Below are 25,678 nucleotides of genomic sequence, written 5' to 3'. Positions count from 1 at the left end.
AAGTGCAGACAATTCGTTAGTTCTGGCTTGGCCAAGAAGTGGTATCCAAGAGCACCATTTCTTTTGACTTCATGTAATGATCAAAAGAGCATACTCCACAGCTGACATGGGGACAGCAGTACATTCCATTTGAGATTTTGCAAGGTCAAGGGCAATGGTCTGCCCTTTGCATTCAGGAAGATCCTGTTGGTCAGGTACTAAGGATGGGATTGTGGTCACGACAGACCACATTCACCTCCCCTTTTACCTTTGGGATGTTGCCCAAAGATCCTTGGAATCTTTTTGCTTGGGTTCTGTGGTGGCTGCTCAGCAGTCGTGTAGTTCACCCAGCTCCCTTTGGAAACAGGTGGCATCTTGGCAAAGATATACAGCTGCAAAAGAGAAGTTGTGTGTGGGACTGGCCTCCTACCTTTCACTTTTATACTCTTCCTCTCCGAGAGGGCAGAGGTACGGTTAGTTAGCCTTTACATGCTGGATGGGGCATGTGTACATATAATCTAGCTTAATTTGGATTAATAGATGCGAGTCCTACCTAGGAACTGACAATGAACAAACATGTTGGTTGTGTTATTTTCCCCGACAAATGGGTTCATCCAAGCCTTTCTTTGAATCGATGCTACATACCATTAATGCGAAAGACCCAGAAGTGTAGTAGTTGAACATCACACATGTTCAGCAGATCAGAGGCATGGGTCTCCTTTCTTTTCTCTTACATGACCAGGAAGAGAGGCATCAAGTGAGGCAAACTACCAGTCAGTTCAGAGATTTGCTCAGATTCCTCCCCCCAAGAAGCAAGTCTCCCATATGTAAAGACCAAAGGTTTGTATACATGTAGGAACAGATGACAAATTTTTAAAGTAATTTATATTTTTTCTAACATACAAACCTGAGGGCTACATAAATGGCCCTCCTCTAGCCACCCCTCATTCTGCTACCTGGCCCAAAAGGTAAAGAGAATGTGTACCGACTGGATGGCAGAGCTTCCTCCCTTGCCGTCAGCAGCCAACTACCAATAACCACCTTGTTTTTAGTTAAGTGGCTGCTTCCAGCTTGCACTGAAAGTAAACCCCATATGTAAAGACCTCAGTTTTGTATGTTAGGAAAATACAAATGAAAAAATTTGTCATTTTATGAGCATATGTGGCTATTGGCTGCTTTACCTTATTGAAAGGGTGAATTTATCAAATTGTTTGCTCATTTCTTAAATGAAAGACTACAAACCAAAGCCTTATTAAGGAATTAGTCCAGTTACATGATCCCTGGTTAGCCTCAAGAACATCTATCTTAATCACTTCCACCAAGTAGTTGTTCATACGCAGAACAAACCCTTGGTCTTAACAGTAGGATCACTAGCTGGAAACCGGTTAAAAACAATCAAAGATTGTAAAGCAAGGAATCTGTGGCACTGAACCTCGTGACGTGATAACCTTTCTTTGACCACCTTGGGGAGAGTTATAGTGGTCCCCCGTAATTTGTGGTGGGATATTGTACCCGAAGAGTCCCCCCACCCCCCACACCCCCCCCCCCCAACCCCCCACCCCACCCCACGCCCCCATCCCCACCCCCCCAACCCCCCTCCCACAAATAGTTGGAAACCCATATAAAAATGCTGATAACAGCCTATTTTGTTAGTTAAAACTCAAGAAAAACCAATGGAAAATTTTGATACTTGGTTTTTTTAATAGTTTTATCATGAAAAAGGCATTTTATGATGAAATTTATAAAAAACCAGGAATTTCTGGATTTTCTTATATAAGAATACCACAAATAGGCAAATTTTCTGCGAATAATAGGGGGAAATGTTCCCAAGAGAAATCTGCGAATGCATGAGTCCGCGAATCTGGAGAATGCGAATATGGGGGTCCACTGTAGTCGCTTTTGCTCTCCTCCCAAGCCGGTTGCTTTGTTGCCCATGATTTCTTTGTTTCAGTGTGTTTGTGTGTGTGCTTTTTTGTTATCATGGAGTCCTCCGATTCTTCAAGACCTCGTCAACTCATGTACCCAGGCATTCAGGGTTTTCTGTGGTCCAGGTTTTTGGTTTCTATCATTACAGATCCCCATACGACATTTAGTAGGTGCCGACCTAATTTTTGTACCGTTACTAATCTGTGCCCGTTATGTCGTTCCTGGCCTAAGTCACAGTGGAGGGCATTTTACAAGAAGAGGAAGCATTGTAGAGTTTCTACTTGTCCTTCTTGAGAGGGTTTTCCACCTCCTCGTTTGGACGATTCAACATCCCCTTCTTCCAGAAGTGTCCCCCCCCACTGCTTCGGTTGTACCACCATCTCCTTCCTTTTCTTCCATCAATATGTCGTTGTAAGTATCGGGAATTCCACAGGATGAGATTATATTTAATGTTGCCCTCTCCTGCGAGATCTAATGTCCTTCCCGAGAGGGAGGAGGCTACGCCTTCTGTTTGTTTTATTTCAGTTTCTGAATCAAACAAGATGGCGATTGTTTGGGCATCTCTAGGCTCCCCCTCCTTGTATGGCCTTCTCTCACATTTCTTGGCAGCTCGTAACCCCCAGCCAGCCCCATTGGCAGTCCCCCTACCTCCAGGCCTACATTACTTTGGCTCTCTCGTGTGCTGCCTCCTAGCGGGGCACCTGTATCAATGTCGTTGCTTACTGGGTTGCTCTTTATCGTTCCGCCAGTGAGGCCATTGACCAGCGCTGCCATGTGATGTCACTCCTAGCATCCTCTCAACCTTTGGCAGTGATAAGAGACAACAACTTCTTGCTGTCAAGACTTGAAGGATGCTTACTTTCAGATTCCAATCCACCCTTCGTCCAAGAAGTTCCTTTGATTCAGCCTAGGAGAGCAAGTCTTCCAGTTCAAGGTCCTTTGCTTTGTACTGAGTATGGCCCCTCAGGTGTTCACAAGGGTCTTTGCCCTAGTCTCGACATGGGCTCACGCTCAAGGGATTTGCCTGTTTAGATACCTCAACGACTCGCTGGTCTTGGCAAGCTCCAGGGAGAAACTTTCAAGACATGGATTGCCTTCTTCAGTTATGTTGGGAGCTAGGCATAGTAGTAAACCTGGAGAAGTCCAATCTGGTTCTCAGCCAGAAAGCTCTAACTGGGTATGGATATAGATACAGCAGCGTCGAGGGTTTTTCCTTCGTACCAGAGGTTGGAGAAATTCAGGTCAGTGGCATGCTTATTCCTGTCACACTCCGAACAGCCAGCTCACCAGTGGCAGGTCCTTCTGGGGATTTTGTCTCCTCTGGAGAAGCTGGTCCCTCACGGTCGTCTTCCCTTTTGGTCTCTGCAGTGGAGACTGAAGGACTTCTGGTCTCCGGCAGGGGTTTCCCCTCTGCAGAGAGTTCCTCTGTCAGAGGTGGTGAGGAAAGACCTTTGTTGGTGGTTGGACGACCAGAATCTCATGGTGGGATTCCTTGTGCATTCACCCCCTACAGACTTTCTTCTGTTTTCGGATGCTTCCATCGAAGGTTGAGGTCCTCATCTGGAAGATCTCTTTGCCTCGGCCATTTGGAGTGCAGAGGAGAAGCTGCTTCATGTCAACATTTTGGATATAAAAGCAGCTTTCCTAGGTCTGCAGGAGTTCTGAGAGACAGTAGAGAGTCGTTCTGTCATGCTGATGTCAGACATTACCATGGTGGTCACCTATGTGATCAGTCAGGGGGGGCTGGTGTCTTGTCAGCACCATTCGATGACAGTCTAGTTGCACCGGTAGGCAATTGACAACTCGGCGGAGCTGTCCGCTAGGTACATTCCAGGCAAGAGAAATGTGGTGGCCAACAACCTGAGTTGTCGGAACCAAATTCTGGGCATGGAGTGGTCTCTGCATCAGTACGTGGCAGACAGGCTTTTTCATGTTTGGGGAAGGCTTATGCTTGACCTCTTCGCCACTCACTTTAACAGGAAGCTGGAGGCTTACTGTACAGTGGTCCTGGATCCTTTTGCTCTCGCAGACGATGCCTTACAGCATCCTTGGGACAGTCTGAAGGTATATGCCTTCCCTCTGCTTTGCCTGATCCGTTAAGTTCTGAACAAAGTACGTAATGAGTTCTTGAAATCTCAGGATGACCTTGGTGGCACCTCTGTGGCCTCAAGTGGATTGGTTCCTGGACCTTCTGTCTCTTCTGTCAGAGGTTTCAAGAGACATTTCCCCATGGCGACAACTCCTTTGCCAACCTCATTTGGAAAGGTTTCACTAATCAGTAAACTCCATGTCTCTTCATGGCTAGAGACTATCAAGTACCTCCTCCAAGCGAGAGGTTCTCCTCAAAAGGCTGCGGGACGGATGTCCGGCTATCTCAGGAAATCTTTGTCAGCCATTTACAGGGGAAATGGGAAGTCTACAATAATTGTTGTCTCAGAGCTTCTGTTCAACAGATGGCGATTTTCTGATTTTTCTCAGGGATAAGAAAGGTCTTTCTGTTTCAACTATCAGAGGCTACAGAGCAGCCTTGGGCTTGGTATTGTGCCTGAAAGGCATGGACATCTCTTCATCTTGGGAAGTCTTCTTGTTCAGGAGTTTTGAACGTTCCTGTTTTGCAGGGGAACTTAGCCTCCTGCATGGGATCTTTGGCTAGTCCTGAGAAGTCTCACTCAAGCCCCATTTGAGCCCCTATGTCATTCATCAGACAGGGATCTCACTAAAGACAGTTTTCCTGTTGGCCTTTGCTTCCTCATAAAGTGTTGGTGAGCCTCATGGCCTAATTTATAGTATTAAACACACCAGAGGTTGGGAGTCTGTGGCTTTCGAATTTGTCCCAGAATTCGTGGCTAAGACCCAAAATCCCTTGGTGCATGATGACAGATTTGCCTCTTTTTCCATTCCCTCACTGAATGACTGTGGACAATGATCCACAAGAGCTCTTGCTTTTCCCGTTCAGAGCACTGCCATGCTATTTGTAAATAATTTGTCACCTAAGACCTAGGTGCCATAGACTTTTTGTTAGAACAGTGTCATGGTAATTGCTTTATAGCAAAGAAAGATAAAGGAAAGGAAAACGCATCTTCGAAAAGTTCTCGCATTTAAGAAAAATTTCTGTTCATAGAATTTTGAGCACTGGTTCTTGGCTACATCAGTCCACGTTCACTTCCTTTTACCTAAAGGACATTGCCCGCAGGTCTTTGGATGCTTTTTCCTTGGGTCCGGTGGTGGCTGCCAACAAGTTGTATAATTCACCCAGTGCCCCTGGCGGAACAATTTGTATCTTACCTAAGATGATAGTGTGGAAGAGAGAATGAGTGAGTTGGCTAGCCTCTTTCTTTCTCTTTTTACCCTTCTTCCTACGGGTGGGTCGAAGAATGCTGGAACTGGTCTGATATAGATGAGTAGGATGGTCATACTGGTAGTGGTTTTTGTATTGTGACTGTACAATAGACAAATCTGCTATTCAGTAGGAAGGGCTCCTCTCTCTAGCAAGGGGAGTGAGGAGTGGTGACAAACCTCTGTGGCTTGCATGGTTTGTTGCTTGAACAGACAGAGTTTTTATTTATTCCTGGAATGCAATGAGTCTTGCTATAAATCATTGCATTTCAACCCAGATGGCTGAGTTTTTAGATATCCGATTGTCTATTTTCTCATGGGCTTGGACCCACTTCTTTAGAACTCGTTCTTCTAGGAAGGGTGGTTAAGTCCCAGCTGGTATAGGATGCTTTTACCTCCCTCCAAGTATAAGTCTATCCTATTGTTAAGACTGAAGGTTTGTTCTGTGTATAAACAAATGACAAATTTTAAATAAATTTTCCTGGGTAGGGGGAAAGACTATTGCATCACAAGGTTCTATGCCTGGTCGGTGACCAGCTTCCACCTCGTATACACATGAGTTGCCAGGATGCCACAGATTCCTTGCTTTACAATCTTTGATTGTTTTTAACCAGTTTCCAGCTGATGCAAAAAGATTATCTTGTTAAGACCGAGGGTTTGTTAGCTATGAAAAACACAAATTGATGAAAAAATTTTCATTTTACCTCTATCACCTATTGTAAAAATACACTGTCTTTAAGAGTCTTACCCTGCAAAATAGGTAATCATACTCATATAAACTAATTTTTTCTTTAACCCAAACCCAATAATTAACACAGAGGGCCTTCCTCTTGGCCTTGTCCTGTAGCAAGTCCAGATGACAAGGAGAATTTCGTTCCAATGTGCTGGGACTTCCAGATGTATGATCAGCCAAGGGGAGTGTTCCCCTCTTTATTATGCTGTATGGTTTATGGAGTGATGACCACAAGATAGGTCCTTGTAAAATAATTGGTTTGTAAAAAAAAAAAAAAGGATTTTTGCTGTCAGACATTTTTTTTATCATATAGTAGTTGTGGATGACTGATGAGCATTACACTACAGGGTTTATAAACTCTTTTCAGGATATTAGTATTGTTGAAGTTATGGACATGGATACGGAAGAGATGTTTGGGATAAGAGATTCTGCAAGCAGAAGAGGATCAGTCGCAAGTGACAGTGACAGAGGGTCAATACATGATGATGATGATGACGATCATGATGATGGAGGGAGAAATTATCCAATGGATGAAGCCTTGGAGGTTCCTGATCCTGCAGCAGAAGGTTTGTAACCTATTTGGTTCATCATTAGATATAGATATCTGCATAGGATAATTTTTTTTATTTAATTGTTCATTATCTCCTGAGTAATTAGTTGTTCATTATCTCCTAAGTAATTTAGTATGGTTTGAAATTTGAAGCATTATTTCACCTTATGCTTTACGTAGTACTATTTTATTAATGATTTGGTTTTAGACTTTTTTAAGTTAGTTTTTCCCAGATATTTCCTAGTCTTTTGTGAAAAGGTAGATAGTTCTGTAAAAAAAAAAAGTTGATGGTTTTAAACATAACTGTTTTGAATTTACACTTGTACTCTCTTTAGTAAGTTCTTTGTCATATACCACTACTAAACTAAGATTAGAAATGATTAGATTTTGCATATGAGCATATAATTCAGTAACATATGTTTAACCCTTAAACGCCGAAGGGGTACATATATTAAAAATCGTCTTCTGTGTGCCGAGGCGGTCTCGGAGTGAGCGCCGAAGCGGAATTTTTTTTTTTTTTTTTTTTAATCACAGAGGCGCTTAGTTTTCAAGATTAAGAGTTAATTTTTGGCTTTTTTTTTTTTTTTTTTTTTTTGCCTGAAGGTTTTAGTAATGCAACCATCAGAAATGAAAAAAAATTATCATTATCTATATAAATAATGCGATATATGATAGTGCGAAACAAGATTTCTATAAATTTGTATTTCAAATCGCGCTATGCGCAAAACGGTTAAAGGTAAAGAGTTAATTTTTTTTTCGTTGTAATGTACACTAAATTGCAATAATTTTGGTATATAACACATTATAAAACGATAAAAGCAACACAGAGAAAATATTATCACAAAATAATGCATGAATTCGTAACGTGCGGACGTAAACAAATATTTTTTTTCAAAATTTCACCATAAATCTAAATATTGTCCTAGAGACTTCCAATTTCTTTCAAAATGAAGACAAATGATTGAATATTACTATACTGTAAGAGTATTAGCTTACAATTGCAGTTTTCGACCATATCTGACGAGTTAAAGTTGACCGAATGTCGAATTTTTTTATATATTTTTTTTATATGCAATTATTTTGGAAATTAGAAAAGCTGCAACCTTCAAATATTTTTAGTTTTATTCTACATGAAATTGCGCACATTTTCATATATAAAACTACTATTAAATGCCTAATAAGAAACAGAGCAAATATTCAGAGAATGCGATGTACGCATTTGGGAGATTTGTGGCGAAGAATCCGCACGCGGAGGGAAGAAAAGTTTTTTTTTAAAATTCACCATTAATCTAAATATTGTGCTAGAGACTTCGAATTTGTTTCAAGATGAAGATAAATGACTGAATATTACTAGACTGTAAGAGTTTTAGCTTACAATTGCGTTTTTCGACCATTTCGGTAGAGTCAAAGTTGACCGAATGTGGTTTTTTTTCTATTTATCGTGATTTATATGCAAATATTTCGAAAATGAGAAAAGCTATAACCTTCAATTGTTTTTGGTTGTATTCTACATGAAATTTCACACATTTTTATATACAAAACTTTATGTAACAGCTAATTTTAAATGGTGCAAACATTACGACAATCGCACGTATGATTTTTTCGGAAGAGTTACCGCGCGGACGTAAAGAAAATATTATTTTTTCATAAATTCACCATAAATCGAAATATTGTGCTAGAGACTTCCAATTTGTTGCAAAATGAAGTTAAATGATTGAATATTACTAGAATATAAGAGTTTTAGCTTTACATTTGCGTTTTTCTACCATTTCGGGTAGAGTCAAAAGTTGTTACGAAGGTTTTGAAAATTTGTCACTTATCATATATGAAAATATTTCAAAATACTTGATATAAAAGCTACAACCATGGGTTGTTTTTAGTTGTATTGTGCATGAAATTGCGCACATTTCCATATATAAAACTTTATGTAACGGCTAAATTTAAAATGGTGCAAACATTACCACAATCGCATGAATGATTTTTTAAGGAACGAGTTACCGCGCGGACGTAAGGAAAAAGTTTTTTCATAAATTCACCATAAATCAAAATATTGTGCTAGAGACTTCCAATTTGTTGCAAACTGAAGGTAAATGATTGAATATTACTAGAATATAAGCGTTTTTGCTTACAATTGTGTTTTTCGACCATTTCGGTAGAGTCAAAATTGACCGAAGGTTGAAATTTTTGCACTTATCGTTATTTATATGAAAATATCTCAAAACTGATAAAAGCTACAATCATGAGTATTTTATTGTTGTATTCTACATAAAAGTGCACACATTTTCATATATAATACTCCATGTAACGGCTAATTTAAAATGGTACAAAAATTATGTCAAAGTGACAAAATAATTTCCGATATGTGTCACCAATACTTTTTAGTGCGGCAAGAAAGAAATTCGCGCTTGCGCGCCTGCTGTAACGATTGTAAACAAAACAACACCTTGATCCGTGAACTCCCAGCATCCCCCAAGGCGCGTGATTCAAGAGTTTTTGGCTGGTAGGCCTATAAGTATTTTTCCGCGAATTTTTAAAAAAACTTTTGTATGTCGACGTAAAATACGTCCAGTCGGCACCCGAGAGACAAAAAATGACGTAAAATACATCCACTCGGCGTTTAAGGGTTAACATAAGATATTAAATGTACAACTAATACCTCAAGATTTCATGCTCATTTTACTTTGTATCCTGTAGATATTAAAAGTTTGTGAATATCTCGTATCTTAGCCGTTGCTGTCAAAATAATGTCTAGAAATTGGCATTTATTCCTTTGGTAATACAAACGATGGGCTTTTATGTTGAAGTAGTCGTCAGCATGAACTGTAGTCGTTCTTTGAAACTTGGTAACAAGGTAGTTCACTGGTGGTAGGTGTGTGATTTGAAAAGAGCCCCTACTCACTTACTCCATCAAGTACAGTGGTACCTCGAGATACAAAAGGCTCGACTTAAAAACTCGAGATACGAAAGCCAATACGAAAAATTTAACGGCTCTACATACGAAAAGTTTTCATGATATGAAAGGTTTCTGAAAGTCCCCCGAACCACCAATAACAATTTTGAAACTCGCGCGCCGCCATCTTAGTAGACTCGCCACCATCTTGGTAGACTCGCCACCATCCTTCTGCTCTCCCGTTGGTTCCTGATGCTAGTCACCGCCATGAGATCCTTCTCTCCTATTGGACAGCATCCCTCCCGTCATGCATCTATGTACGTATACGTGGTGGCGTGCCTACCTTGTCCACTTCGTACCAGCATCGTTATCGTACGCATGCGGTATTCGTTCGGTTCAACGATTTCGTTTAGTAACGTAAATTCGTTAGTGATTTCGTTGTAGTATACGTATTATCGTGTTGTGTGAAAACTTTATTATGTAAACTACTATCCGACTTACAACCTGCTCGACATACGACCACCCGTACTTACAACCTTACTTCAGACAGTTGACCATTAAGTTACTTGGCACTGCGCCATCTCATGAGAACTCTCATCACTCAGGCATGAGAACTCTCATCACTCAGGCAGCATCAGTTTGAGTTACCCTGCCCTATCTGCAGCATCATTTGGTATTAACTGCACGGTAGACTGAATTGCAAACCAATTTAAGTAAGAATCGACTTCTGACATGCATGCAAGAACCTAACCCCATTGCAACTCAATGCCTGATTGTACGTAATATATACTATTACATAAATGATTTAAATGTATTAGTAGAAGTACATTATGGTAAAAAGATTGAAATAATGATTGTACATTACATTACAGTACTAAGTAGGCACTTTTATATAGCAAAGGTTTGATAGTATACCCTACCCAGTATGTTGGCCACTTTCTAAGGTTCGACTTACATCCATTCTGACTTACAACCAGTGGGTCGGAACCAAACTTGGTTGTAAGTAGGATAGTACTTGTACTTATACGTAAATTACGTACAAGATAACGTAGTCATGGGTCCCAAGAAAGTTGAAATTCACGGAAAGAAGCGCATGCTCTCTTTGGAGACAAAGATGGAGATCATCAAGAAGTATGAAGCTGGTATGCGATTGAGTGTGATCGCCAAGGAATAAGGCCGTAATCTGTTGACAATAGGCACCATCCTTAAACAGAAGCATGCCATCAAAGCAGCTACACCGTCGAAGGGCATCATTATTTTGTCCAGCAAGAGGTCCCACGTGCATGACGAGATGGAACGGCTGCTTCTTGTCTGGATAAAAGACAAAGAAATCGCTGGCGATACGGTAACGGAGACGGCAATCGCCCACAAAGCCAGCGCTATTTTCGGCGATTTGATTGCGCAGGCGGAAGACGACGGAGGGGAAGGGACTTCAGCGCAAACCCCAGAGTTCAAAGCTTCGCATGGGTAGTTAGAGAAATTTCGCAAACGAACTGGCATCCATTCGGTGGTGCATCATGGGGAGGCTGCCAGCTCAGACACGAAAGCAGCCGAAGCATTTAAGAAGACTTTCGATGAGATGATGACCAAGGAAGGCTACAGTTCTCAGCAGGTTTTCAACTGTGATGAGACTGGCCTTTTTTGGAAAAAAATGCCTCGTCGGACGTACATCACGGAGGAAGAGAAGAAGCTACCCGGGCATAAGCTTATGAAAGACAGGCTTACGCTCGCACTTTGTTCGAACGCCAGTGGGGATTGCAAGGTGAAGCCCTTACTGGTGTATCATTCCGAGACTCCTTGAGCCTTCAAGGCCCACAAAGTGTTGAAGGAGAAGCTTCCAGTGATGTGGAGGGCTAATGCAAAAGCCTGGGTAACGAGGCTTTTGTTCACCGAGTGGGTAAATCTGTGTTTCGGCCCGACAGTAAAGAAATTTTTGGAAGAGAAGGGCCTCCCTCTGAAATGTCTGCTGGTGTTGGACAATGCTCCTCCCCACCCTCCCCACCCTCCTGGCCTCGAGGAAGATATTAGCGGAGTATTCCTTCATCAAGATTCTTTTTCTTCCGCCCAACACCACCCCTCTCCTCCAGCCCATGGACCAGCAAGTGATAGCGAACTTTAAGAAGCTGTACACGAAACATCTTTTCAAGAGATGTTTCGACATCACCGATACCTCAAACCTCACCTTGCGTCAATTTTGGAAGGAACATTTCAACATCGTCATTTGTATCTGACTCATCGACCAAGCTTGGAAGGAGGTTTCGAGGCGAACCTTGAATTCCTTGTGGAGGAAACTCTGGCCTGATGCCGTATCCGCCCGAGACTTCGAGGGATTTGACATGGGCGAAGCTGGTGCTGCAGAGTCCGAAACAGTTGGCGATCTCGAAACTGTTTTGGAACCAGATCTTGACGAGATCGTTGCACTCGGCAAGTCCATGGGGCTGGTCATCGACGAGGACGACATCAACGACCTTCTTGAGGAGCACCAAGAGGAGCTTACGACGGATGACCTGAAGGAGTTGGAGGCCATGCAACATAACGTCGTTCAAGAGGAGTTCTCTAGCAGCGGCGAGGAAGAGGAGGAGGACCCTATGACAACGGCAGAAATTAAGGATGTCCTAGCCGCTTTTCATAAAGTGCAATCGTTTATTGAAAAAAAGACACCCCGAAAAGGCTCACACAGGTCGTATGCTTGCGCAGTTTGATGACGTTTGCCTGAGTCGTTTCAGGAACATTGTGAAAAGTAGGCAGAAGCAATCTTCCTTGGATCGTTATTTTTTAAAGAGGCCTTTAGCATTAGCAGGAGTAAGCAAAAGGAAGAACCAAGTGATAAAAACAGAAAGTTGAAAGCAAAAAAGGAAGAACCAAGTGATGAAAACAGAAAGTTGAAAGCAAAAAGGAAGAACCAAGTGATAAACAGAACGTTGAAAGTGGTGATGAAGTTGAAATTCTGTAAAAAAAAAAAAAAAAAAAAACAAAAAAAAAAAAAAAAAAAAGCCTACGTAAAAGTCAAAAAAAGAAAAAAAGAATTTTGTTCATGCAACTTACCTGACAGATATATATATAGCTGTATTCTCCGAAGTCTGACAGAATTTCAAAACTCGCGGCACACGCAGTGGGCGGCCAGGTGGTAGTACCCATTCCCGCCGCTGGGAGGCGGATATCAGGAACCATTCCCATTTTCTATTCATATTTTTTCTGTCGCCGGTCGGTAAACAACTGTTACAGACCTCCGCCTAGGGATTGGATTGACTCATTCTAAGTATCTGGATTGACTTTTGGTTATTGATTCTGGATTGTTGGATTGGCATACGCGATAGTGGACTGTTTTTTGATTTTGGATTGGCTTTTCTTTGAACGTGATGTCTGGATCAAGTTCAGTGAGTTTCAGAGTGTGTGTGAAGAGTGATTGCAAGATGAGGCTACCTAAATCATCGGTAGATCCCCACACAGTATGTATGGGGTGTAGGGGGCATGTATGTTTGTTGGATGATCGGTGCAATGAATGCGAAGGTTTGAGCCGATGATGGATGGAAAGTGTATGATTCTTATCGGCGTAAATTGGAACGCGATAGGATCAGGAGGGCTTCCTCCAAGAGCGGTTCTCGAAAGTAAGGGAAGTAACATTTCATCTGTATTAACACCAGTAGAATTTGCTTCACCTAATCCTGTATTGTTGCCTGCGGGCCCTGATTCTGTGTCTGGAGAAGGTAATGCCCTTTCTCTGATTCTAGAGTCGTTACGCACTCTAGAATCCAAAGTGTTGGCCTTGGAAACCGGCTCAATTAAAGTGTGTGATCGTGCCCCTAGTGTTGTGGAGGGGGCGTCAGATCGGCCCCATAATGCCTCTAGGCCTAGACCTCTATCGGACTCCCAGGACTCAGGGAGTGGGTATGTCGAAAGCCGCAAGAGGGTTACGGGGGCTCCCCACCGATCTGGCGTCCCTTCGGCAGGACCTGTTGTTAGTTCCCAGGCTGCCAAGGAGCGTGCGCAGGCTCGCATCCTTAAGGACTGTTTTTCGTCCTCCGAGGCGCCCTCCCCGCGCAAGGGGTGGAGCGCTCGAGAGACTCGCGTCCTTTGAAAAAGGACTTTTCCGAGTGAGGACGCTACACGTCTCTCTCAATCCGTTATCGTTGCAGTCTTCACCTGCGTCGTATGACGCGTTTTCCTCCGCAGAAGAGAGGTAGGACGTCATCTGAGGATGACGCTGAGAAGCGCTTCTTTCGCGCTTCGGAGAGGCAGGTAGCTGTACTTGTGAGAAGGAAGGAGGCGTCCCCTCGCCCCTCGTCTTCTTGCAGGTTCAGCCCTTCACCTCCTCTAGTTTCTTCACTAACGAAGAATATTCTTGTGTCTCTTCAAGACCAATTGTCAGCTTTAATGGCTCAGAAGACTCGCCCAGCAGCAGTCGAGCCTAAGCGTAGGAAGGACGTCAGGCTGCCTGTCAAGAGGACGAAGCAGTCCCCTTCTTCGTCTCCTCGTTCGTCTCTGTCTCCGCTTGCTTCCCCGTCGGAGCTTCCTCGATCTCGTTCTACTTGTAGGAAGTCTCGTGGACAGGACGCTTTTCTTCCCTCTCGACGTCCTGATCAGCCCGCGCGTCAGGACGCCTTTGAGGACGCTCGGCAGGACGCCTTGGAGGATGCTTTTGAGGACGCTCGGCAGGACGCTTTTGAGGACGCTCGTCGGGACGTTTTGCTAGACGCTTTGCCTTTTGAGAAGGCTTTCGAGAGCGCCCAGAAGGACGCTTTGAAAGCGGAAAGCTAGACGCTTTAGCGGGAAGCGTAAGGACGCTTCTCTAGAGCGAGTTAGAGTAGCCTCTCTTGACGCTCAGCGCTGTCAAGACGCTCTTCGTTCTTCAAAGCACTAAGGATCGACAGAAGGTCGGTCGCATTGAAGAAGCTGCTACACCTAAACCTCGAAAGTCTTTGTTGAAGGCTAGACCCGTTGGGCGCACGCCCTCTCCAGAGGAGCAGTCTCCTTTGCCTCTTAGGGAGGAAGGAGAGCTTAGTAGTCCGGCGGACTCAGTTGAGGAGGAGCAGCCTTCGGTTTCGTCTGTGTCGGATTATAAAGTGCTGGTACGACTGCTACGCTCGTCTTTTGGAGACAAGTTCCAGCCTGCAGCTCCCAGGTCTCCACCCTCTCAGTTTTCGTCATCTAAGTCTTGCAAGGTCCCGGAGTTTGTGGAAATGAAAACTTCGTTGTCCACCAAGAGGGCTTTTAAGAAGTTGCAAGATTGGATGGAACGTCGGAATGATCAGGGCAAGTCGACTTTCGCCCTTCCTCCTTCAAGACTCAGTGGGAAAGGTGGCATCTGGTATGAGACCAAAGGAGAAGTAGGAGTTAAGATCCCGTCATCTTACCAAGGGGACTTTGCTAGTCTGGTCGATGCTCAGAAGAGGTCCCTTTTGTCGACTGCTAAGATTTCATGGACGCCTACGGAGATTGATCATCACATGAAAGGACTGTTAAGGACTCTCGAAGTCTTTAACTTTCTAGACTGGTGCTTGGGAGTCCTAGATCTTCAATCTAGGAGTCCTGACTCGTTAAGTCTGGGGGAGCTGTCCAATGTGTTATCCTGCATGGACAAGGCCGTCAGGGAAGGTTCGGAAGAGTTAGTGTCTCACTTCGGCACTGCTTTTCATAAGAAGAGAGCGCTGTTCTGCAACTTTACGGCTAGATCTGTTTCTACAACACAGAAAGCGGAGCTTCTCTTTGCACCTCTTTCGAACCATCTCTTCCCCCAGACTATGGTAAAGGACCTGGCAGTGAGCTTACAGGAGAAGGCTACCCAGGACCTCTTGGCCCAGTCTTCAAGACGTCCCGCAGTCCCTACTACGTCGTCTTTTGGACGACCACCTAGGAAGGTTAAACCCTTTCGTGGGGCTCCTCCCTCGAGAGCTGCTCCTCGAGGGAGAGGGCTTTCAAGAGGAAGAGCTTCTTTCAAGCCAAAATCTTCTAAATGAAAATCAAGTCTTTCAGATGCCTGTCGGAGCCAGGCTGAAGTTCTTTGAGGGGGCGTGGAGAGTGAGAGGTACAGATGCTTAGTCCCTCAAGATAGTGGAACAGGGGTACAAAGATCCCCTTTTTGGACCTCCTCCTCTATCCACAACTCCCAGAGATCTTTCCCCGTCATATCAAGGGGAGAAACTTGTCAGATTCTTTTCGATCTTTTAGATCAAATGATCGAGAAAAGAGCGGTGGAAACAGGTCTTAGACCTGGGTCACCCAGGATATTCAACAGGCTTTTCCTGGACCAAAGCAGTCGTCGGGGTGGCATCCAGTCTTGGACGTGAGCAGGCTGAATATTTTTCATAGAAAAGAAAAAATTCAAGATGGAAACGCCTCAGTCGGGTTCTAGGAGCCTTGAGACCGGGCGACTGGATGGTGTCCTTGGACCTACAGGACGCATACTTTCACGTTCCAATCCAACCCTCTTTCAAGAAAGTTTCTGGAGGTTTGTGTTAAAAATGACAAAGTTTGGCAATTCCGACCCGCCCTTTGTTTCGGCTTAAGCACGGCTCCGATGGTATTTACCATGCTCATGAAGAACGTAGCGAGATGGTTACATTTCTGCAGGGATAAGAGTATCCCTGTATCTCGACGATTGGCTTGTCAGAGCATTGTCAGAAGAGAGGTGTCTGAAGGACCTTCACTTCACGTTAGCCTTGGCGAGGTCCCTGGGACTTCTGGTCAACCTCGAAAAGTCGATCTGACCCCAACACAGTCCATCGTGTATCTGGGGATTCAGATGGATTCAGTGGCTTTTCGGGCGTTTCCCGTCCCAGGAACGACAGCTGCAAGGCTTAGAGAGAGTTTCGGCCTTCCTGGGAAGGAAACTTGCTCGGCGAGGGAGTGGATGAGTCTGCTTGGGACCATTTCCTTGCTGGAAAATTTTGTTTGTTTCCCTGGGAAGACTACAACCTCAGGCCTCTCTCAGTTTTTCCTGGCAGAAGAATGGAGAGTCAAAGAGATCTGGATGCGACCTTTATGATCACCGAATCGGTGAAAAACCATCTAAGATGGTGGTTAGATCCTCGGAAGTTTCGAGAGGGTTTGTCCCTAAAGCTTCTGAGACCCCGACTAGTGTTGTTTTCCGACGCCTCCGTGTCGGGATGGGGAGCAACACTGGGAGGGGAAGAAGTGTCAGGCGCGCTGGAGGGGGGGAACAGGTGTCCTGGCACATCAATGTGAAGGAACTAGCGGCGGTTTTTCTGGCGCTACAGTTCTTCCAGCAAAAGGTTGCAGGAAAAGTTGTCCAAGTCAACTCGGACAACACCACGGCCCTTGCGCACCTAAAGAATCAGGGAGGTACACACTCCCGTCCTCTATTTTACTTAGCGAGGGAGATTCTGCTGTGGGCAGATGCAAGGCGAATCAGGATCCTGACGAGATTTATCGCAGGAGTCCAGAACGTCAGAGCAGACCGTTCTCAGCGACAGGATCAGATCCTGCCGACGGAATGGACTCTGCACCAAGACGTCTGTCGGGAACTATGGAAACTGTGGGGACGTCCTTTAGTCGACCTATTTGCGACGTCGAGGACGAAGAGGTTGCCTCTTTATTGCTCCCCTGTGTTGGATCCGGGAGCAGTCGCTATAGACGCTATAGACGCTCTGCTCTGGGACTGGACGAACCTGGACTGTATGCCTTCCCGCCATTCAAGATCATGGGGAAGTCATAAGGAAGTTCGCGGCATCCGAGGGGACGAGGTTGACCCTGGTCGCCCCGATGTGGCCCGCGAAAGAATGGTTCACGGAGGTACTGTCCTTCCTCATAGACTTTCCGAGGACGTTGCCCTGGAGGAAAGATCTACTCAGACAGCCCCACTTCGCAAGATATCACCGAAACCTCTCCGCTCTGGGTCTGACTGCGTTCAGACTATCGAAAAGTTGGCCAGAGCGAGAGGTTTTTCTAAAGCAGCTGCGAAAGCGATCGCCAACGCAAGGAGGGCTTCCTCGAGAGCTGTTTAACCAGTCGAATAGTGGGCTTCCTTCAGGGCATGGTGTAGAAAGGAGGGAATTTCCTCTTCCACTACCTCTGTGAGCCAGATAGCCGATTTCCTGCTAATAATAGGATGCAGTCAGAAAAGCTGGCAGTCCCCGACCATCAAGGGATATAAAAAGTATGCTGTCAGCAGTCTTCCGACACAGAGTCCTAGACTTACTGACCAACAGAGATCTTCACGACTCTTAGATTTTTTGAGACAACCAAGATACCTCAGGCGAGGCCTCCTTCTTGGAACTTAGATTTAGTTCTAAGACTATTGGTGTCGAGTCCTTTCGAGCCTCTCCATGCAGCGTCTCTTAGGAACTTGACGAAGAAGGCTCTTTTCCTAACTGCTCTGGCGACGGCGAAGAGAGTTAGCGAAATTCAAGCCATTAGTAAGCAGGTGGGCTTCAAAGGTGACAATGCTGTCTGCTCTTTGAGTCCCACTTTCTTAGCGAAAAATGAAAACCCGTCTAACCCTTGGCCCAGGAGCTTCGAAATTAAGGGTATGACAAGCCTTGTGGGCCAAGAAACCTGAGAGAGCCCTGTGCCCTGTCAGGGCTCTAAAGTTTTATGTTCGCAAGACAAAGGAGGTACGAGGTCCCTCAGATAATCTGTGGTGTTCGGTAAAAAGACCCGATATACCATCATCCAAGAATGCTTTGGCTTTCTTTCTGAGAGACGTGATAAAAGAGGCTCATTCGTCTTACCAGAAGACCGATTTGAGCCTCTTGCGAGTGAAAGCTCACGAGGTCAGAGCTGTCGCAACCTCGCTTGCCTTCCAAAGGAACATGTCGATCAAGGACATCCTTGACGCCACCTTTTGGAGGAGCAATTCAGTATTCGCCTCACACTACTTAAGAGATGTGAAGAAGTATACGAGGACTGTTGTTCTCTTGGGCCATACGTTTCTGCAGACACAGTCTTGGGGGCTGAAGGTAGCTCTCTCCCTATCCCTTAGTTAGGTTTAGGTTAGTTTTTAGTTGTTGTGTTTTTTTGGTTGTGGTGAGTCTTGTGGAAGAACTCCCATCTCTTAGTTTAGTGTTCAGGGGGTCTTGGATAGTTGGTCAGGTGGTGGTCAGTTGCTTCGTTGCCCTCATATGTATGGCTCTATGGTCTTGTCACGTTGAGGTCACGTCCCCGTTGACAGAGCATCCAGAGCGCACCAGCACTACAGGTCTCCACCTGGCTGGCAACTCTGATTAAGCACAAGCAGGCTTAAGTGACAGTAATCACAGAGTCTACTTTGCTAACAGGTGAGGAACCAAGGTGTACATCATCTACTTAATTTAAGTTTCCTGCAAATCCTATTCTGTCTCTTCCCACCATCCGAAGGTGGGATTCAGCTATATATATATCTGTCAGGTAAGTTGCATGAACAAAATGTTATTGTTATAATACAATTAAGTTTGTTCCTACTTACCTGGCAGATATATATAATTAAGTGCCCACCCACCTCCCCTCAGGAGACAGTGGCACTGAGAAAATATGAATAGAAAATGGGAATGGTTCCTGATATCCGCCTCCCAGCGGCGGGAATGGGTACTACCACCTGGCCGCCCACTGCGTGTGCCGCGAGTTTTGAAATTCTGTCGGACTTCGGAGAATACAGCTATATATATATCTGCCAGGTAAGTATGAACAAACTTAATTGTATTATAACAATAACATTTTAATTTTAGTTTTTTGTAAAGTTAAGTGTTACAGTTTTGTTAATGTGTTTCGTAAATTTTAGTTTATGTAAGTTTTCCTTACATTTTTTAAAATTTTTTATGTGTTTTTGTAAAGTTAAGTGTACGTACGTATCTGCCTTTTGTCCCCCTCCTCCTCTGCCGGCACTTTCGGAGATAGCCTCACTCGAAAGGTAAGCTTCCACATTTTACGCCTCACTCGAAAGGTAAGCTTCCACATTTTACGTACAGTATTTCTTGTATACCATGTACACTAATACACTTTATTTACAGGTTATTTTGCATTTTGTTATTAATTTAGGTATTGAATGGTCCAAATTGTTGTAGTATTTCATTGTTTATAGGTCAATTTAGCTTTATTATGAAATTTACTGTTGTGTTTTTGGAGGGCTTGGAACGGATTAACCATTTTACATGTAAAATGTGGTCCAAGATACGAAAACTTCATGATACGAAGGGCGCCTCGGAACGGATTAATATCGTATCTCGAGGTACTACTCTACTTATTAATTTTTTTTTTTTTGGCAGTGATCAAGTTAAGACATCTATCTGCAGTCTGCTTGACTAAGTTTAAAGATTTTTCATATTTCACATAAGTGACTTACCAAACAATTACATTAGCTGTACGGTTTCATACCAGGCAGTCGAAAATTCAAATTCCTGGCGGCGGTAGTAGCGCTGCCATTGTTTGTGTAGGTGATACAGATCCCGCCCACTTTCGGGAATATCTGGTACTGCTGAGCTTAAGACTTCATTTCGTTTTCTGCCGGCCACGGGGTAACACCGGTGGTTTGTTGTTGCAGTCGACTTTCGTTGCCATTGTGGATTTTTTTCTTTTTGGTGATGTACAATTTCTTGGTTGGCTTTTTTGTTTCATCAGTTAGCTGCCTACCGTATATTTCGGCGTATAAGTCGACCGGAAGATAAGTCGACCCCCCAATTCTGAGTAAATTTTTATGATTTTAACTAATATCGGGTATATTAGTCGACCTATAAAATGTGAGCAGCAGGATAAAACTTATCATATAAAATAACCTGAATGTTATTACGGTACATATGTTGCTCTACTTACCATAAGAAATACAGGTAATATACTCGGTATATTAACAAATTTGTGTAATATATAAAAGATGAATACCGGCAAATATGATTAGAAATGACGAAACGAAAGATACGTTACTCGAGTGTAATGTAAACAAACAAAGCGCTAACTAACGCTGCATAACAGCCTACGTTTATATGTATGTACAAACTGCCACTCAAATTAATGTTTTGATTGAGTTGTTAAAACGACGTGCCGGTATTTTATTATTATGTTGGAATATTCCTTGACCATTGGTTCTTCTATGGCATAAACAGGCTCCTTTAAGGGAAAACGAACCTGCAGTTGATTCACCAGATTCAAACTGGGATCCTTATGATGAAACCATGAATGATAATTTGTTTGATGAATTGTTTAATTCAAATGACGATGACTCAAGTAATTTTGAAGGATTTTAAATACATATTTACAATTAAATACAATTTTTTTTATTTTATTGAAAGTGATAAATAAAGATTTCATACCATAAATGTTTTTGAACAATACCCCGGTAAATACAAAACTGTCAGAGTGAACAAATCCTTCTCAATTACTGTACTACAAATGGCTACGCAATGTTTACACTTGCTGTTCGATTGGGGTTTTTTCAAGTTACTTTGATTTTTTTCATTTTATTTAAGGTAATAGATGTTCTAATGTATTATTGTTGTTGTATTACAGTGTGAAATGTTTTTAATACTGGTATTTACATATATAGTTACCTCAACAAGGCTGTCATTGTTATTAGCCAACTGTAAAGCCTGAAAATAATAAAGATTCACTTTTTGTAACCGTTAGATAAGTCGACCCCCTAATTTTGGCATGATTTTTTTGGGCTAAAGGGTCGACTTATACGCCGAAATATACGGTAGTTATTAACAAGTTATTACGAAGATGACTGATGCTAGTACTTCTTCAGTTAGGTTTTGCAGCAGCGGCTGCAAAACTAGATTAGCTAAACTATATTACGATCCGCACTCCAAATGTGTTAAATGTAGGGGTCAGTGCTGTAGCAAGGAATTAACTTGTGATGAGTGCTGTAGTTTAGATGAACAAGGTTGGAAGACTTTTCAAGCTCATTTGGATAAGATGGACAAAGATAGGAAAAGGAAAGCAGCTCTTAGAGCTGGTAGTAAAACTAGAGTAGAGACAACTCCTGTGCCTTTAGAGGCAAACAAACCGTCACTATCTTCACTTTTATCGAATATTTCACCTAATGATAATCCTCCAACTTCAGTACCAATTACTCCAGACCAGGTATCCCATGTTTCTGATCCCAACACCATTTCCTTGTTAGAGTCTAAGACAAGAAATTTGAGTTCTTGGCAAAATCTGTTATGGATTTGGGTATGTCATTTCGTGCGTTCATAGAGAAGTCAAGTGAAAAGGCCAGTGTTAGGCCAAGTGTCAGTGTCGTGTCCGAGGAGGCGGCTGTCCTTTCCCCCTGTTCTAGACGAAGGTCCCTGTCCCGCTCCCCAGCTCCCAGGAGAAGACGTACCGGAGGTCGAAGGGAGACCGGGGGAGTTTGCCCACGGTCTGTGGCTGACTCCGTCGACGTAGTCGACTCGCGAGTGCCCAGGAAACGCCGCTGGAAAGGCGTAGATATCAGTGACGCGCAGTTGTCGTCCGACTTGGAAGTGCGGTTGCCTGTGTCGAAGTGAAAAGTGTGGAGTGATTTAGTGTCGCGTCCTTTGAAGAGACATGCCCAGTGTACGAGAGGGATGTCGCCGCCTGTTAAGAAATCCAAGAAGCACTGGAGTCCACAACCTTCCTGCAGTTTCGTGCCGGACCAGTTTTTCCGGGAAGATCGTCAGTCCTCTTCGGATAGCGTAACTTCTGACGGAGTCAGATGCTCACGTGTGTTACAGCGCTCGCGCGCTTGTGAGACTGACTCGCCTTGTTGTGTATCAATAGGAGTTTCGACTCGTTCGCCTCATTCGTCTTGAGCAGTTTCGACTCGTTCGCCTCATTCGCCTTGAGCTGCTTCGACTCGTTCGCCTCATACGTCTCGGGTTGTTTCGACTCCCAGTCGTTCGTTTTCGAAGAAGAGCCGTACGACAGCCACGACTTCATCTTCGTCTAAGGATGATTCGAAGGCCAAACCCTTGCTAGAGGATTCCGTGTTGGGTCCCTTTCAACATCAACTTCAAGAATTGATGGTCTTTTTGAAGAAGACAACGAGCCAGACGGAAGAGGAAGATGGGGTATCGGCCGTCCTGTCGGAAGAGGAAACTCAAGACCAGGATTCGAAGCCCTCTTCTGCTTATTCTAGTCTGTTAAGGTTTCTTTTACAGACTTATCCGGACTTTTTTGAACCAGCTTCGCCTTCTTCACCTCCGTCGATGTTTGTGAAGGATAGGAGATCAGCGCCTTTGGGGTTATCGAAACCAGTTCTTTCTCAGTCCTCGAAGAAAGCACTGAAGGAAGTAGAAGAGTGGCTTGCTGAGAAGAGAGAGTCAGGCAAGGCTTCGTTCGCCTTCCCTCTGTTGAAGCTGCAGAATAAAACCTACAGGTTTTGTGCGACAGGAGAATTTCCATCTTTGGGAGTTTCTGCTTCCTCCTAAGGAGAATTCTCTGGTCTTGTGGACTCTCACAGAAGAGCAGCGTTCTCGGCTGCGAAAGTGTTGTTCTCTTCACCCGAGTTAGATCACCTGGTGAAGAACTTATACAAGTTGATTGAAGTCTTCAGTTTTGTACATGCAACTTCCCCGGCAGATATATACTTAGCTTATGTCTCTGACGTCCCGACAGAATTCAAAACTCGCGGCACACGCTACAGGTAGGTCAGGTGATCACCCTCTCCCGCCGCTGGGTGGCGGGAATAGGAACCATTCCCGTTTTCAGACCAGATTTTTTCTGTCGCCGGTGCTAACAACATCGTTGTTAGTTCCTCCTGCATGGATTTCTGCTTGCTTTGCTAAGGATTGTTTGGTGAAGTATTCTTTCTTTGGCTTTGGTATACGCTGATTTGGACTGTTATTTGGATTCTTTATTATGGCTGATGTTGTGCCTGAAACTCGTTTTAGAGTTTGTGTGAAAGAAGGATGTAAGGTGAGACTGCCGAAAGCTTCGGTGGACCCTCACACTATTTGTCTTAAATGTAGGGGGAATGAATGCTCAGTTAGTAACACATGTGACGAGTGTTTGAGTTTGACTGAAGTGCAATGGAAGAGTTTGACTGCGTATGTAAATAAGTTGGAGAAAGATAGAATTAGGAAAGCTGCTAAAAGTTCAAGTAGGTCCTGCTCTTTGGATCAGGACAATCTTTCTATTTCCAATGTAATTTCTCCTACTGCTAACGCAGGTTCAGCTCCTTCCCCCCGCAGCGAAATCGTAGATTCGTCTCGATCGGAGAAAGCTGCAATGGAAGCGTCGATCCGTAATTTGCAAAGGCAATTACGAGAAATGGAAGGTAAGAGTGAAGGGTGCAGTGAAGTGTACAGTGTCCCCAGTGTAGTGGAGGGGGCGTCTGACCGACTCCGCATTGCTCCTAGGCCTAGACCTCTTTCAGACTCCCATGACCAAGGGAGGAGGAATGTCGAAAGCCGCAAGGGGGATGTAGAGTATTCCCAACGGTCAGGCGTCCCTTCGGCAGGCCCTGTAGACTCGTCCCAGGCTGCCTTGGACAGCTATAGACAAAGCGTCCTTAGGAAGTGTTTTTCCGACTCGGATTCTACTTCTCCGAGACGCGGATGGAGCTCCGCATCTAAGTCGCGCCCTCTGAAGAGAGCCTGGAAGGCGCCTGCAGGAGACGCATTAGACTCCAGCCCAGAGCCTTTTCCGGAGTATTCTCCCGCTCAGAAGAAGAGAGCGATGAAGTCTCCTGTTTCTTCTCCGGAAGGAATTCGTGCTTCTACAAAGAAGTTCTTGGTAGGACTGCAGGAGCAGCTATCCTTGTTAGTAGGCTCGCTATCTAAGGAGCCTTCTCGCAGGAAGGACGTCTCTCTTCCAGTAAAGAGCTCTCGTAAGAGACGGTCGTCAAGTCGGTGTTCGGACTCTGGTAGGCGTCTCTCTCCTGGAAGGCGCTACTCCCCAACAAGATCGTTGTTATACGCCTCTCCCTTTCGAGAACGATCTACTACTATGACCAGAAGAGCTTCTTCTAGTAGGATCCCGCATTCCTCTAGACGCCCGAATAAGGGCGCAAGCCCCTCTCCTGACAAGGATAGTCGATCCTTTCATAGGAGTAAAGAATGTTCTACTTATAGGCGTTCGCTGAGAGATAGAAGCGCCTCTCCTTGCTATCTTAAGGAACAAGATAATCTCCGTTATTCACGGGGACGCAGAGAGAGAGAAGAAGAAATCTCGCCCCCCAGACGTTCTCGGAGAGATTTTAGCGCCTCTCCTAGCAGGCGCCATCGTGATGTTAAACGGTATTCTTCAACCAGGCGTTTTACTCCTTCCAGGCGCCCAGAACGGGGCCTCTCCACGCAGACGCCAGGAGCCTGAAAAGAGCAGGATGGGTTCTGTACGCCCTACTCCTGTTAGGCTTTCCTTAGGAGTTTCGAGTTTGCCTTCTCACAAGAATCTTCGGAAGGAAGTAAACCCCTCTCCTGGCAGGAGCCAGGATGAGAGCAGACGTTTTTCTACCCCAAGGCGCGTAGCGCCTGATAGACGCTACCGACGTGACGCTAGCGCCTCTCCTCACAGGCGCCAAGAGCCTGGAAAGAGCCTGTTACGGGATTCTCGCCCTACTCCTTGTAGAGTTTGCTGTAAAGATGCGAGCTCTTCCCCTCTCAGGCAGCAAGAACTTTTGAGAAGAAGCAGGCATTCTTCTTCTCCGAGGCCCCTTCCAGTAGAAACTGTTTCTTCAGGCAATAGGATCTCTTTGGGGAGTGGTCTTCCTTCCTCTACCAAACTTCCTTTGAAGGAAAAGAGCGCTTCTCCTTCTAGGACTCCTTCTCCGAAGAGGCATTCTTCTCCTAATGCTACCTTTGAAGAGGTATCTGAGGAGGAACTTCCTGTAGATGCGGGCGTCTCGGATTACAAGAGACTGGCGGCCCTGCTTCTTCAAGAGTTCGGTGACTCTCTTCGTCCTGCAGATCCTCCTTCGCCGGGATCACTGCTTTCAAGCACTAAGCTTTCCAAGTCCTCTTCGTTCGTGAAAATGAATCCGACCCTTTCGATGATGAAAGCCATCAAGAGCTTGGAGAACTGGCTCCTCTCTAAAAAAGAAGCGGGCAAGACGGTTTTTTCCTGCCCTCCTTCGAAGTTGGCAGGTAAGCCAGGTGTCTGGTATGACACGAAAGAGCCAATGGGATTGGGCCTCCCTTCTTCAGCGGATGCTGATTTTTCAGCGTTAGTGGATTCGTCTAGAAGACGCTCTCTTCATTCGGCAAAGGCCTCATAGGGAATGTGCGAAATGGACCATTTACTTAAGGGTCTATTTCGCACACTTGAGGTCTTTAATTTTATGGATTGGGCCTTGGAAGCCCTGGCCAAGAGAGCACAGGATCCAGACTTTGTTTCGATGGAAGTTTTAACGAGTGTACTTTCTTGTCTGGATAAGGCC

General features: G+C 44.5%; 1 pseudogene; it reads left to right on the top strand.

The window, feature by feature from the left end:
• Positions 1 to 25,678, top strand: part of LOC135218403 (TIMELESS-interacting protein-like) — a 152,715-nt pseudogene that overhangs the window by 1,790 nt on the left and 125,247 nt on the right.

Source organism: Macrobrachium nipponense, chromosome 9, assembly GCF_015104395.2.
Source record: "Macrobrachium nipponense isolate FS-2020 chromosome 9, ASM1510439v2, whole genome shotgun sequence".
NCBI lineage: Eukaryota > Metazoa > Arthropoda > Malacostraca > Decapoda > Palaemonidae > Macrobrachium > Macrobrachium nipponense.
This window is presented reverse-complemented; position numbering and strand designations above follow the sequence as displayed.